This window comes from Sceloporus undulatus, chromosome 4 (assembly GCF_019175285.1).
Source record: "Sceloporus undulatus isolate JIND9_A2432 ecotype Alabama chromosome 4, SceUnd_v1.1, whole genome shotgun sequence".
NCBI lineage: Eukaryota > Metazoa > Chordata > Lepidosauria > Squamata > Phrynosomatidae > Sceloporus > Sceloporus undulatus.
Genome location: NC_056525.1, coordinates 87,472,624 through 87,489,442, shown reverse-complemented (window position 1 = coordinate 87,489,442; position 16,819 = coordinate 87,472,624).

Sequence of the window (16,819 nt, the reverse complement as noted above, 5' to 3'; positions counted from 1 at the left end):
GACCTTGGGCAAGTCACACTCTCTCAGCCTCAGGGGAATATGAAGGTCCCCCCCCCCCCGAACAAAACTTGCCAAGAAAATTCTGTGATAGGGTTGCTTTAGGATCTCCTTAACTCAAAAATGACTTGAAGGCACACAACAACAGAACTTGGTATTTTTTTTATTTGAATGGCATACTTTATGCAGCTGTGGTTGATGCTTACTTGATCACACTGAATGAAATCACCAGAAGCTGCCCCTTACTAGCTTACTACAGCAGTAGCATCCTGTCCATAATCTAAAGAGGATGTAAGCTTGTCAGCCTTCTGATTTAGTGTTCAGTTCTACTGAGGGTGTGTGTTTTGAAGAGGTGTGACCAAACAGACATTTAGCAGGACAGTTTTATTTGGCACAGTCAATAGAAAATAGCAGTGCTTTCATTCATTATCATTGTGCTTGCCTAGGAAAAGTTCTTGATAGATTTGTCTTTAAGCTTTGTGTTTAAGGGTGTTTTGTGGATGGGCAGGTCAAGTTAGATCATCCATTGAGGTCCTTGTTTTTATCTCTAGCTTCTGTGCTCATCTCCCCTAAATGCCACATTTAGATATCAGTTCAGCATATAGCAAATATTACATTTATGTTGTAATACAGGTCCTGTTTGCCTGGTTAGTGAGAAGTCCAGGGTCAGAGTTCCTCTGCATGACAGATAGAGACCATCAAAGCCTTATTATATTTGCAGTATCTGCTTTTTTGCAATTAAATAAGCAGAGCATATACAGAGCAACAAAACTCCTTAAAACAGCAAAACTGCACATCATATTTCCAAAGAAGACCTGCACCCATAGATGTTAACTATTCTGTTGTGTAACTTCAAGCAGTTTCTGACTTATGGCAAAAAACCTATCACAGGATTTTCTTGGCAAGATTTGCTCAGAAGAGGGTAACTTTTGCCTTCCACTGAGGCTGAGGGTGTGTGACTTGCTCAAGGTTACCCAGTGGGTTTCCACAGCCAAGTGGAGATTTGAACTGTATCTGCCATAGTCCTAGTCCAATACTCAGTCCACTACACCATGCTGGCTCTTCAGTTTTAGCTAACTTTAATTAAAGCTTTCACCTCTGACCCACCAGCTATATGAATAGTGTAACTCCCCCAAGATTAGGAGTTAGATTTGCAAACATCAAACATCAGTTTTGTTGCAAAGATAGCAAAGAATCTTGTGGTTCCTTTATTTAAAGCTTTATTTAAACTCTACTATATTTACAGTATGCTTTGGTTAAACTCCAGCCCATGCCATCAGATTGATTTATTGTCAATCTGATCATGGTTACCAATCAGTTCCTCAGAGCTTTGATCATTTATAATATTCAAGATGGCAATGCTCTTTTAAAATAGTAATGAAAACTGGCAAAATGGGAGTGGGGCTTATAATTCTAAGCATATTAAATTTATTAAGTGTAGGTGTTTGGGAAGTATAGATTCTGAATGGAAACTGTCTACGGTAATACATAATAAAACAGTTTTAGCCATATTATTTGATCAAGTCTCACCTTCTGAACATCTGGGCTAGGATTACCATCTTTTCTATAATGTGCCACATTTGAATCCATGTGCTGCCCAATTCTACAGTATGCATGTTTGCTTTATAAAGAACCAAAGTCTAAGACTGGGCCATACATGCCCATTGGCAAGACATAGAGAGGGACATATCTGTCCTGATACAGAGAATAATTTGAACTCAAGAAGCAGTCTAGAAAGGGCTGATAATCTCAGTGTGTCCCAGAGGCAACATATTAAAGGACAGGAATGTAAAGGGTGGCACCATGCACAAGTTATTTGGCAAAGAAGGAAACTCTTCTAGCAACTGTCCACCCACAACTGAGGGCGCAAAAACAAATAAAGTAACCTTGGCATTGACCTTGAGGAATGAAGCCCAGTCAAAATAATTTCCTTAGTATGACAAGTAATATGTCTGGGCACGGTGACAACTTGTAGATTTGTAGAGTCTATTGATGTGCATCTTCTTTGGAGACAACATTCATGTCTGCCAGTATAGCCTGTCAAATCTGTGTCTAACATTAACATGATTTCTTCCAGTGGCATAGAAACAAAGTGGAAGTGACCCAACTGTAGATAAGCACCCCAAAATCCCCACATTTAAACTGTTCCACAATCTTTTGGTTTAATTCTTTCAAAGTTTATAATTAGATAACACATTTTGAATCTTACGTATCTCAACAATAATCCCCTGAAGAAGTTGTTATTGGTTTCTATGCTGTAGATGAACACTAAAAATGTAGAGATCATGACTAGTCACAATTCACACAATAAGATCAGTGAAGAGCTTTGACTTAAATCAAGATCTTCTGAAGCTTCTTCAAGAGATGTTGATGGGCTTACTAAAGAAACAAATAACACAGCCATGCAATTTTTCTTATGCAAAGAGCAAACTTTCCACTCCATATCTGGAATGGCTGGAACTGGGAAATTTTCAAGAAATTGAAAGGTCGTGGTCTGTAGTAAAAGAGAATTCTATTTTGAATTAAATATACACTTAATGGAATAGTATTTTGCTTCATGTCACGATAAAGATGTACAATATGAATCTTCATTACACTGATAAAAACTAAAAGGAATTATACAAACTGATGTTTCATGTTATATGTTATTATATGCAGCCAAGGGCCTATAAACCAAGATAGGACCCATTGTAGGGAATCTCATGAGTAAAGCACTGGACTTCAGGCTGTGCAACATGCCTGCCCTTACAGATAGGCTGAAAACAAAGTCAGATGCAAAAATGAGTGGCTTTTGACTGATCTAATTAGGGCTAACATATAGGTCAATGATAAAAATGGCATAGCTTTGATTAGGTTTTATAATAAAATATTTAAGAAACATTGCATTGATAAAAAATTCTTTAAAAGTTCATAGGGCATTATTATGTGACAGTCAGAATTTCTGCAAGTGTTCTATAAGTGTGGATGGCCATGATAATTCTTGAGAAAGTAACCTAAGGTCTTTATTTATGTGAGGGGAGCCAAACACTAGACACACCAATGGCTTGTTAAACCCACTGGCAGGCTAGGGTTGTCTTGGCTGGTCTGCCTTCCAATGTCAGGCAAGAAGGAAAAGCAATTGGCATCACTTCTGCTGCAGTAAACACTCGGTGGAGCTTTGCCTGTAGATTTAGGTCACACTTCACCAACTTCAAAACCGCTGGAAGAATTTTTCATCTTGTTTTGCTGTGTGCATCTGAGAAATTGGATGTAAACAGAAATATTACTGTTTCCTCCCTGTTTTGATTTTAATCTATCTCATTGGTAAAACATAGAGGTGTGTGCAGCCCTTTGGAGTTGTTCATTGGCAGAGGTGTTCATGGCACTGGGTTTTTTTTAGGTACTACAATAAAAGGTCTTAAAGGACTTCTGTTACAGCCATGGACAGAGAAAGGATCATATGCCAAATTATAGCATTCTATTTTCTTAAGATGCTCAGCCTAGGATAAGTGGGATTATACATTTTAAACTTTATGAAATCCCAGTTTGATTTAATGTTGTCTAAAAATTGTCCAGTTTCATCCTATTCATATGCACAAATCTGTTTTCTTTATCATGTCTATTTTTATGCATACGTAGCAGTACTAGATTCTGTTATTTTGAGTATTATGTGAATACATTTTTTCCATAGGATTTTGGCCAGATTTGTGCATGCTTCAGATATCCTAACATCCACTGGGAAGTGATCATAGTATTTAAACAATATAATCAGCAAATTTCACTTATTTGTGAAATCATGACCCCAGCTGTAACAAATGGGGGCATTCTCTCAGGTTTCTGAAATGCTTTAGTTTGAGTAAGGGCGCATCCATAGCCAATGTGTAATTAGGACACAGATCTTCTTATCTTTTGTTCTCCAATCTATACTTCAAAGCAATGGTTCCAAAATCTTTGTGTTTCAGAAGTTTTGGACTTCCAAACCATTGGCCAAGCTGCCTGAATTTCTGGGAGCTGAAATCCATAACATCTAGAAGACTGAAGTGTGGGGAACACTGTTCAAAATAACTGTTGTTGTTGTACCTGAAAAGGTGTATCTCAAAAAGTGCATCAAGCTTCCTTACAAAGTCCAATCGAATCTAAATGTGAAAGGCCAAAATCCTGTAGTAGCTTACACTTAACTAAGTATGTAACTAAGTAAGCAACTTCTCCTGGCCTGATCCCCTGTCCATACCTGACAGAAATTTCATTCCACCAGGCTCTGATCACTGACAGAATGGTCCTTCTTGTCCTGTGTAAATGATGATCAGTAAATTAGGTTGGTGAGGAGAATTCTGATCATGGCAATAGTAACAAAACTGTGACTAATAGTGATTGCAAATATGGTTTGTATTCATGATCACTACATAGTCAAGTAGTCAAAATTTACACATTATTGCCACGATCTTAACTACCCCCACCCCAAAATACTTTACTGGGCAGTAGCTGTATGGGCAGGAGGGGGAGGGTCAATCTATCAATGATAAGAAGATGGTTGAATCCATCAAGTTTATGAGGGTGGGTAGGTCCAGAGAAGTTACTTACTTAATTATTTGGTTGAATATAAGCTGATACAGGATTTCCAGTCAATGTCTTTAAATAGATCAAGAGCATCCAGTGGTATCACAAACCTATCATTTCATAAAGCTACAGTTGGAGGGGGTGCATGTGAACTTTTATTTCTTCAGATGCCATTTGACTTGAATCCCTTTCTCTCCATGGTCAGATGTTGATCTTCCCACTGTGCAGGGGAAAGAGAGTGACATTAAGTGGCTTTCCTTCTTGACCTCAGCCATCTTGGAGCCCAATAAAGTTGCTCCCTAGAGACAGAACTAGAGCCAGTGTGATGTAGTGGTTTGAGTGTTGATCTAAAATGCTGGAGACCAGGGTTGAAGTTCCCACACAGGCAAGGAAACCTACAGGGCGGCCTTGGGCAAGTCACACACTCTCAGCTTCAAGGTCTCTCTGAACAAATCTTTCCAAGAAAACCCCATGGTAGGTTGACCTCAGTGTTGCTAGAAGCTGGACATGACATGAAGCACATAACAACAACAACAACCTAGCAAGCAGTATAAATAAAAAGCACCAAATAACAGGGTAAAATAGGGTTTCCAAATATCCCTATGATGATTACTATAGTTAATAAAAGGAAACCAGATTTCTGTAAAGTTATCTGTCTCTCCATTCAGTTCTAGATCACTTTCAAAACATACATTTTTTATACTGACTCCACTAGATTATTAATATGATAGTATATGAAAGCAAGGCACTGTTTAAACTCTAGTTAAACATTATTTAAACTATAGAGGGTTTCTTTCAGCATTTGTACAGGAATAACTACATGTAAAGCAAATCCATAATCTAGTTTCACAATATATATATATATTAAAAAACAATGAGGGGCTAAAATTTCATCAGAGCAATGGGCATTGGAGAGGGTTGTTTAACCCATTCTAAGTTCTCAGCGGGTGGATTTAGATCAAAGAAAAGGATTAATGGGGAAGTGTCAACAATGTGCCTGCCAACATGGCTGTTCCAGTTAAATTCAGCACTTGTTTTAACATTTTTTAGAAAACTACACATGCACACATCAAGAGATCCAACCACAAGCCACCTGCACCATGTGTGATTTGGTCTTCAGTCAGGCTACCATTCTCATTCAGCTTCAATCAAGCATTCCCCTTCTGTTTCAGGGTTACATGTGTTACATTGTTGCATTGTGGTTGTTGTTTTTTTAGGGCTGCCAATCTAATATTTTGTCATAATTGAATAATATTTGCAATTTTGTTAAACACTCTGCTTATTCTTTTTTTTGATACGCTTTCAAAATTAATAGTCACTTCAGTCTGGGACATGATAAATGCCCATGTCAAAGAGTAATCACATCTAGGTTTTGTTCCAACATAGTCCAGAGAATATTTCCCCCCTCTCAAGCCTATGCATTTTTAAAAACTCAGAATAAAAAGCATTGGCTCTCATCCAGGCCCCAGAATGATATTCATTTGATGAATATTTTTACAACTATCATGGTAGTTGCTGCTCCTGTTATTCTACAGCTTCTTTGTTTCTTCTTTATGGGGATATTTAGCCATACGCAAGCCCCACAGATGTCAGTGGGGCAATACTTTACTCTCATTGATACCAGTGCAAGCTAATTATCTTATTTTTACCAAATTGGAATGATCATGGTTTTGAATGACTTCACTCATTTCAGTTTAGAAATACTGTAATCTCTTTAAGGACACATCGTTCTTCATTCAAAACTTTCACATAATGATGGATGGCTGTCCCGAGCAGAAAAAGGATATTCATAAATGTGTATCTTACAAACTGCTTTCACTTGATGTTATACAATTTTTAATGTTTTTTACCCTTCATGGGAGGAATGATGGTAAACCTTAATCTTTATGAATTCTGATATGCAGTTAGGTCATCCACTTCTTTAGGAAGTGAATTTCATAACTTGTGAGGATTGGAACTTAGTTACTCATTAGTTTTGACTATTCCGGAATGTTTTGATACAGTTCTTTATTGTTGTTGTTGTTGTTTTAAAAATTAACATGCATGCATGTTGATAAAATGCATTTTCAGAAATCTGTGTTTTGAAACACTAGGTTTATATATACATATAATGATACATATCCTAGTGAATAGTAGTTTGCCTAAGAAGAGAAGAAATTAAGATGGAAATAGGATGTGAGTAAAAAAGAGTGAAGACATGCAAGATTGACAAGTACTGGAAATAGACCAATTTGTCCATCCCTGTTTAATTGTTGCTTCAGTGCTAACAATGAACCACAGTGGAGGTCTGTGGGCCAGGGTCTGTCTTCAACATTCTTCTTGCCAGCTGGCTAGTCGTCTTATAGTTGGATGTACAGAAGACAGGAGTAGAAGACAGAAATAGGATTCATGATGGAGACCTAGCTTGACAGTGATAGATGTAAAAAAGATCTAGGAGATATATTAATTCCAAAGTTTAGGGTAAAAAAATGTAGACCCCTCACTCCCAGAACCCCCCAAATTAAAAAAAAGTCACTTATTCCAAGTGCTAACTAAACCCAAGCTAAGTAGATGCCAAGAATGGGGACCAGTAGCTAAGAAGGCTAACCCAATTCTAGGTGTTGACAATATATATAGCATGTACAGGTCATAAGAAGCAGTGGCACCACTCCAGCCTGTTCATCCAGTTTCACCTAGAATATTGAATTTAATTCAGTGTAAAGTCCAGAATACTGATAAAATGGAACATATCCAGAGGAGGGTGACAAAGAGAGTGAGAAGGCTGGTGACTGTGAGGAAAATCTGAAGACATTGGGTAGGTTTACCTTGAAGGAGAGCTGATGAAGAGGCAATGTGATCACCATCCTGAAGCAAGAGGGACCTTGTTTCCTGCCCCCCCCCTTTTTCCTCCACCTCTATGTGTGTGAATGTACATATTTCTGAACTTCTCCCCCTGGATTCACACTGACGTTAGTATAGAGTGCAGTCCACACATATGCACAAATACTTGGATTTTCTACTCAAAACTGGGATAATTCTCCATGTTTCCCCCCTTCTGGATTAAAACCTAGAGGCAATGAAAAGGCCTTGATTCAGCTGCAATGATCCCATACGTCATTTGGACAGGTTGCTGTGAATGGTAAATGAGACTGCGGTCTTTGGCTCGTGTAGACATGCCCTAAGATTCTGTGATTCTGTGAAAAAAGTTCAACTCTCAGATAGTGCCAATTTTTATTTTATTTTATTTTCTGATATATGTACAGATAGTGACCCTATTGAAATTATTTTGTAGCCTACAAAATACTATTTTGTAGCAACTTGTCTTTATAGTGTTATATTTTCTGCATTTTAATTACATAGAATAATCACATCCTTTAATACTTTGTCACTGACACTGTTAATAAAAAAAACCCAGTGAGCTGTAACTTTTGAAAAACAAACACCAGGTACCAGTACATTATTCCATGCTTTTTTTTTCTGGCATCCTAACCCTATATTTTAGTCATTAGTGACAGGTAGAGGGCAAATTTGCATAATGTACTGTTTAAATATTCAGTTTTATTAGGCTTCAAGGCACTATTTGTTCTCGGCCTCTTCAATAGTTAGTGACCCTATTGAAATCAACATCATTTGTCAAATCAAATTAGGCTTGTTGTTAATTTCAGACAGTGATGTTCATCTTTTTGATGCTTTCAAACAAGTCTTTGGTAAATTCCTGCGACATCATCCTACTTAAATATGCTAAATGAGTCACTCATTCAATGCTGCAATTGTCAGAAAAATATGAAACTTTGCTCTAAGGTAAATATTGTTGGGTCACTTGAAATATATGCAAATTTGACATTTCTTAACTGATTAGCATATCCACACATCAAAGATTTCTATATATCGCATCAGATATTTTTGATTCAGGAGACTTAAGGTCAGTGGCACTTGGCACACTCATTCTGTTCCATCAGGCAAGATATGAAATGAAAAGGCATTTTGAAGGAATTATTAGGAATAGATTTATCGTGTTTTGGAAGAGAACATTTTCTTCCAAGGAACAATTGCATGGTTTTTTGCACTTGGTTTGGGAAAACGATCATTGCTGGACTTTGGGTTTTTTAAACTATTGACACTTAAAAAGAGTGATGTTGCCTTTTTCCAGAGGGAAAAAAAGCATGCAGAACAATCCTAGGGTTCTATTATCCAAGGCCAAATATTGGTGTATCACCACCACTATCTGATTGAAGGTTCAACAGTACAATGGTTGTACTGTAAAAAGAAAGCTAATAGTCTGTTTCACATAATCTCTGGACCCTTTGCCTCACCACCAGTCATGAAATGCAATTATATCTCAACACCCCTATATTAGCAATAAAAAGTCTCATATAGTAATAGCTGTAACCATATGATGATGTCACACTACTCTCCTAGTGCATTTCTTACAATAAATGCATAAGGAGGCTGCCAAGGAGACCGGATATACCCTGCTTCTCAAAGATCACTTATAGACTAGTGTTCAGCAAAATATGGGCCAAAAGCATCAACACACTGAAGGCCAAGCATAACGAACAACTATCTGCAAGCAGTCATCCCTTTGACAGGAATGAGGATTAGATCTTATAGGGGAAGAAGAATGATTTTACCATGGAATCAGAAATTTCATATCCTACTTACTACTAAGGATATTATTCTCCCTTCCCCTTAATGCATCTCCAAAGTAGTAGGCACTGCACACCATATACCTCTATGAAAAAGCCATACAATTGGGACAAATAGATATGAGTCCAGGATTGTATAAGGGCAGATATGCCGACTCCACAGGGCAATGTCTATTATTGGGGTGTCCTAGTAGTAGCAGTAATTTCAGATGGAAAGGTACTAGGACTAGACATACACCAGTGACACTACCGCAGCTATGCAGCCAAAAGAGAACCAGAACAAAGACAAATGATAATGCTTTCTAGAGTTTCATGCAAAATTGGAATAGCCAAGGTTTTTCCTATGGGTCCATATATAAGCTAATTCAAGTACTGGTAGTCCACAGCCAAAATATAGGCTTGAGGGATCTTTTAGGTTCAGTCATTGTGAAATGGTCCAGGAAAAAAGGAAAGAATAATATGTACACACCTGAGTCAGTTTAGCACTACAGCCAAACAGAGTGGCTGGTTCCAAAACCACAAATATCATTCTCCACAGAATTACACCACAGCTCTACCTACAGGATTATTTCCATTTTCCTGTATCATTTCATAATATTTAGTGACACCTCCCCTCTGTTCTTTCAGACAACTGCAAAAGTCTGCTGGTGCTCTCCTTCACTGGAGAGGGTATAGAAGACCAAGAGGATAGTGAACTGTTAATATCTCTCTCCTCCCTTTCGTCAATGTTGTGCTCTCTCTCTTCCTTTGTACCAGAGCAAAGGCTTATGGCATCTTCATGGTTATGATGGGAAGGTTTTCTTTCTGATAGTAAAAAAAAGAAAAAGAGAAAAAAAGGGGAAAAAAGAAAGAAAGAAAGAAAGAAAGAAAGAGTTACCTTGGACTAGATCGTTGGGAATGTGGTCATGGAAAGCAACAGAGAGAAACAGAATTGTCCATGCTTTTCTTTTGTTCATATAAAACAGCCCTGTCCAAGAAAGCTGCATGCCAGACACAGGACAGGCATGAGAGACATATGTCCACTACTGCTCTACTCTTCATATCGCTATATTCAGAGCTCTGACTCTATCTGTTTTTCATGAGCAACGTTCATCTCAGGCTGTATACAACTCCCCAAGGAGGTTTTGGTGGCCTCAGAACTTCCAGAAACCCAGCCAATCTTTTTCTGGCCAAAAAAGATTTGTACAACTGCTCCTGGCACAATTTTCTTTTCAGACATGTCTCAAGGCCTCTCTGTTCTGTTTAATATAAAAATACCCATCTTTGAGAATCAAAAATGGACTTTTTCAGTAGTTGATGTAGTCCCCAGGTAACACTGGAGTTTAAAAGTGGCCCCTGGACCTGTCATGATTGCCCAACCATATTGTGAAGGCACAGGAGTCTAGGGTGAACAAATTTGAAAATTTATTGGGATGAACAGTTAGCTTCCTACTGTTCAATACTGCTCTTTCTGTCGATTTCACTTCTAGTGTGCATGACGCTGTGGTAGGAATGGACATTTATCTCCGCATTGAGTGGCTGCCTGGCTGTATATGCAGATGCATAGAACACAGAAGGATATCAGTGAATTGTGGATAGAAGCCTCCTACTCCAGGTGCTTATTAGAAGCTGGCGGGTGCCTGTGAAAGGCAAAATGGCCCACTCTTACTCTCCACTGATGATGATGATGATGATCATTTATTTATAGAGTGCTGTAAAGTTTGTACAGCGCTTTACATAGGAAGGGTCAAATAAAATAAGAAGAAAAAGAATAAAAACCTGCCAAGGGGTGTACAGTCTAAAACAGCAACATTACATGATTAAAATATCTCTAAAATAATATTAACTAGTATACAATAAAGACAAAGTAAGCAGCAGATTAACTTGTGCTCTCCTCCACTTCACCCATTACTAATGACCTACTTTTAAAACCTCACCTGAAGGAAAGAACAATAGAGCCACTGTGATAATATTTACCTACCTATTATAGGGCATTGCACCAAATTGAGTTTTCTCTATGGGTTGTGCTTCAATGAATGTTGTAACAGGAGTTATAACAGGTCAGGCAGAATGTGAAGCGGTTACCAACAGGTGAGGTGATTCTCATTGCAAACTCTGGCAGATAGTAACTCCTCAATTATATTGGACAGATTATTAAAAATGGGAATCTGGTATCATACTAACCCTGTTCTAGGGATATTGCTACCAACTTTCTGTGAGGGACAGTTGTTTGGGCACTGCACAGTTGCCTCTCTTTGTGTATAGGTGTGATGAAGAGCACTTGAAGCTGGAAGCAGAGCGGTTTGAGAACCTCCGAGAAATTGGAAATCTCCTTCATCCTTCTGTGCCAATAAGCAATGATGAGGTAGGGAGAGAAATGAGACATTCTGACCCCCAGGATGTTTGCATTCTCTACTCAGCTCCTACTTTTCTCTTCAAGTAGTAGATAGAAAAGGCAGAGGTCTTCTTACCACCTTCCCTTCATTCTCCTTTGCTAAGTTGTGTATGTGCGCTTATCTTGAAACATCACTTGCCATTTGTTCTTGTTATGTACTGTCAAGTTGACTTTGACTTCTGGCAACCATATCATAGAGTTTTCCTGGAAAGATATATTCAGAAGGGGCTTGCCACTGCTTTCCTCTGTGGCTGAAAGACTATGACTAGCCCAAGGTTTTCCATGGCTAAGCTGATACTGGAACCCTAGTCTCCTGAAGTCCTACCATTAGCAGTTAAAAATCCTTGTGGACATTTGTATTTTGAATTCTGTACTAGCATAAATAAGTATTCTCAGGCAAATGTAATTCATCCTTACATCTTTTATATTTGTTTCTTTTCCAAATATTGAAAGCTTCTTTTATGTGGCACATTTACCAAAACACTGACTTGTTTGTGCACAGGCCTACAGAAATGGAGGCAGGTTATTATACATTCATACTATACGTCATTTATTATGTATTATTCATTAATTAATATATTTATAAATCCTATATCAAAATAGCTCAGGGTTGTTTTTATTATAGCATTAAAACAGGTTAAACAGGCTAAAGACAGTAACACAGTTTAAACACACTAAAAACATATTAAACAATATAGTGAGTTAAAAAATGATAGGATGGTTTTGCCATCTTTGGTGGCAAATGAATTCTTAAGGACTCCTGGCTGTATCATTTCTTCATATACTTTATGATACATCTTCATATATGAGATCTGTGTTCAGTTGCTTATATCCCCCATGGTTTCATTGTTCCATTTGGCTCTCAAATTGTAATTCTACTATATTGCTAATGGCTGGGGGTGGAAGAAGGAAATAGTAGAAAGAGATCATCTGGGGTGCCCCATTTACACCAGTGGAAATATTTTAGGGAGGAGCAAATTCTTCACTAAGTATAAGATTCTAATATATATATCTCTCTCCTCTCCCCCAATTCTGCCTCTATTTTTTTTTCTTTGCTGCTGTTAGCCCAGTGGCACAAAGTGGTTTAAAAGAACAGTTGCATTAGTATACACCAAGGAAAAGAATTGTGCTGTTAAACATTTAATTCTGAGATGAAGAAAAACTGCACAGTTGCAAATATGCACACTCTTACTTTCCAATAGCCTGTATCTATTGGGACATTTATCTGTTCCTTACAGTAGGATGCAAATTATTTAGGATAGTTGTTGTTGTGACTACCTAGTGTTGCCAAACCTCCTCTGAGCAAATCCTGCCAAGAAAACCCTGTGATAGCTTTATCTTAGGGTTGGTATAATTCAGAAACAACTTGAAGGCAATGTGAAGTCGAAGGCTTTCATGGTCAGCATCCATATGTTTTTGGTGGGTTTTTCAGGCTATGTGGCCATGTTCTTGAAGAGTTTAATCCTGCCATTTCACCAGCATCTGTGGCTGGCATCTTCAGAGAATGCTGGAATGGAAGAGAGTGGGGTATATATATCCTAATGGTTGAGAGGAGGTGCCCAAAACCTGGCTACAACTAGCTGAACCAGCTGGTGCAGCATTTAGCGAAAATCAAATGCTCTCATGCGTTAGAAATCATCCTATACTGGGTCAGTTCAGTTAGATGATTAAATGCCTTAAGAAATGCTTTAGATATGTAAGATTATGAGAGATAGGTCACAGTCACAAAGGTGTTTTATCAGAGAAAATTGAAATGTCACAGGAAAAAATAGTTATGACTATTTTAGATTATGTTTCTGTAACTTCTCAGTCCACCCAAAAATTTTACTGGTCTTTTTGTCCTAATATGCTCCTCACTAAAAGGATATTGTGGTGCTGAAATAAACTCTGCTCTGTTGCATAAAATAGTTTATTTCCTACAGAGGACAGGGGAAGAGAAAAAGGCAAATCATTTATTATTTTAAAAATGCTCTGATCGCTTCAATCACACTACATCACAGTAACCACACACCCAGCAATGCCAGTACCAAAATCACTGAATGATGCATTCAGAGGGGGTGAATCCAATCAAAATGAAATGTAGATGTCATGTTTTAACCAGGGATTAATTTATGAATCAGTTAATATAGTGGCTGATCTTATTAATGTTTTAAAATCATTTTTTCTAGATGAAACAACTTAGTTTTGCCTTTTTATTTTGAAACTGGGAGAGAGGAAGGAGCCTTACTACACACTCCAAATGCCAATTTTTTTTTTGTTTAAAAAATATACATAGACACACAAACAGACACACACACACATTTTTTAGAAATTATTGGAGCAGAAAGAGTGTCAGATACCACTAACATATGTTTATTTCCCCTCCTGTAACTGAAATATAGAGAAACTTTTCCTGTATCCATTCTGCTCCCTCTCCCCCTCCATTCCCATCTACATTTTATTTAGATACATTTACTCATAGCCTGTGACCTCACATTCTAAGTTCCAGGACAGATTGAATGGTTGACTTACTAGACCTCAGAAAATTAAGAACAAGAATGCTGATGGATCTGTTTTTACTGCAGGGCAAACAGAACCACTATAATAAATTAGCTGTTGATATTTGACAATAAATCAATAACCACTTTTATCTTCCAAGTAAAATATATTTTATGTTACCTCCTCTGTCTCCCATCTTTGGGTGCCATGCAAAATAAAAATACTGAAGGCACATTCTGAAGGCAAGATTTCCAAATGACATCAGCACAAAATCCACATTTGCAAGCTGCCCATGCTTTTCCCATATTGGCAATGAGTTTGACAAATGAAAAAAGTCACTAATATTTTGACACCTTCTCTGCCCAAGCATGATACCAGCTGGCTGTGAATTCTGGTATTCATTGTTCTGCTCTATTTTAAAGACTGGTCTACAGCCAATGTACTGGACCAACTCCATTCATTAATTTTCAAGAGTGAGGTTTCAGCTAACTGTAATGGCCTTTAAAAAAACACACACACAAATTTGGAAACTAGTTCAGATTTAACAGCATCATTCAGATTACTGGAACTCAAGTATGTGTTCCGACTCAAAGCCACTTCTTTTACAGGGAAATATTATTTTTCCACCCAATATATCACTAGCTGAAGGATTTATGAACATAGAGTTATTTAGGTCACTATTTGAAACATTCTGTTCAATAAACACAAGAAATAAATACCAGTTCTTTATGTTGATTAGTTGCTTGTCATGCGAAATCAGTCTGCCTCTTAGTTTTCTTTTTTATTCTTTTACTTTATAGACAGTTAAAAAGGGTTATGCAAATAAACAAAACATATATTACACATGTGGCTTCAGGAAAATAAGTGTAGGTTTAAACGGGAGGTTGAATAGCCATCAATTCACATTGCAGTTCAGTTGGAACAAATTCATTTTCAGAACTGTGCTTTTCTACTTACCATGTGTTGAAGAAAGGTGAAAGCTCTCCACTAAAGGAATTTTTGTGAAACTCTTTCCAAAAATTAAAAGAGAATTATGCTTACCTTGCAAAGTCTTCCTTTATTGTGCCTGCAACGAGTTTTATATAATATTTTTCCAAAGTCAATAACCATATTTAAACCCTCTGGCTTGTAAACTCACTGATTAAAAAACAGATTGCCAGCAGTCATCTGGTATTGTCTGGCTTCTTACATTCTGTTTCTGGTTTAATTTACTTGATTGTCCCATACACTATTCATGAGTTCTATAATATTCCAAACTTTAATTTCAACAGATTAATTCTTGCTAATTATTCAACATATGAACCTGCACATGAGAATTCTACTGTATGTACCATCCTGAGGCACAGGCTGCAATGTCGAATCGTTTTCTGATTTCAAGTGGAAAACAAACTAATTATGTGGAAATATGATAATATATTGTGCTGCAGGGACCAGCCCTTTGTCTGTTTAGAATGCTTGCTTATGATCAGCTCCCTGTGTTATTTCTTCCAGGAGGAGATGCCCTTTCTTAATGCATAAACATTATTGACTGGTCCATGATTCTTTACTTCATGTAAAGTTGATTTACATAATTTTATATTACTTCCATCTGATGGAAGCAAACAAGACATCTGAGAAATCTAATAGTTGAGCTAGCCCCAAGCAATGAAGTACAAAGATAAGAATAAGGCCAGTTTGCTACTAAATCTGATATTTTTCTTCTTCCTGCTTTATGCATGTTTCTTCCTTTTATGTGAGTTTTCTAAGTAGCAAATTACAGCCTTTCATCACAAGTCTCTGTACATCAACTATAAAAAAATGAATTGATCCTAATTTGTAATACATTGGTCACAATCACTTACTGAAATAAAACACTGACTGCTGGTACAGCCCGGCAAAAAGACCTGGCTTCCTGGCGGCTTGGAAGTATGGCGTATGCATGACACATATTCCCAAGATGCTGGGAACATGCTATTAAGTTGCCCCAAGCAACCATACAGCGGTGGCATTGCGGTGTTTTGGCAGCACAGCATTTAGATACCACATGCTGCCAAAATGGGGAGAAAGTGCCGCCACCAAGGGAAAAGTGCCCTTTTCCTGATGCAAAAAGGAGGAGCTTTCTGCCACTTCTTTTTGCACCGGGAAAATACCAGATCAGGGCCATGGTGTGTGGTTGCTGTGGCTCCAACACTCAAAGGGGCAGCCAGAAGCTGCTCCTTCAGGGTGATCTGTTTCACCCCTCAGTTGGATTTATAGGGCCAAACAAAGTGATGGTGATAGAACCTTGTTAGTTGACACCATCTGAATTTTGAATACCTTCAGGGTACATACTTTGATGCTGTGAACAGTACTGGTGTTGTGTGCCTTCAAGTCATTTCTGACTTATGGCAACCCTAAGTCAACCCTATCATGATTTGTTCAGAGGGCTTTTGCTTTTGTTGTTCTCTGCAGCTGAGGGAGTGTGACTGGTCTAAGGTTTCCATAGAAGTGAGTTTGCATGGCTGGGTGGAGACTTGAACCCTGGTCACCAGAGTTGTAGACCAACTCTGAAACCACTATACCACAGTGGCGTCTGCTATGAATTGTGGGTATATAATTAACAAATTCTGGAAAGGCACTTGAGTCATGAAATAATTGTTGTTGTTGTTAACTGTCTTCGTGCTGACCTCAACTCATGGTGATTCTATAGATGAGAATATAATGTGGATGAGAAATAACACTATATTCAGTATTATATTATAGCATTATATTACTATATTAAAATTTAACAGTTTAACAAGGCATAGAAAATATTGGCAGCTGATACTCACAAGAACTGGTGCTTTGGATG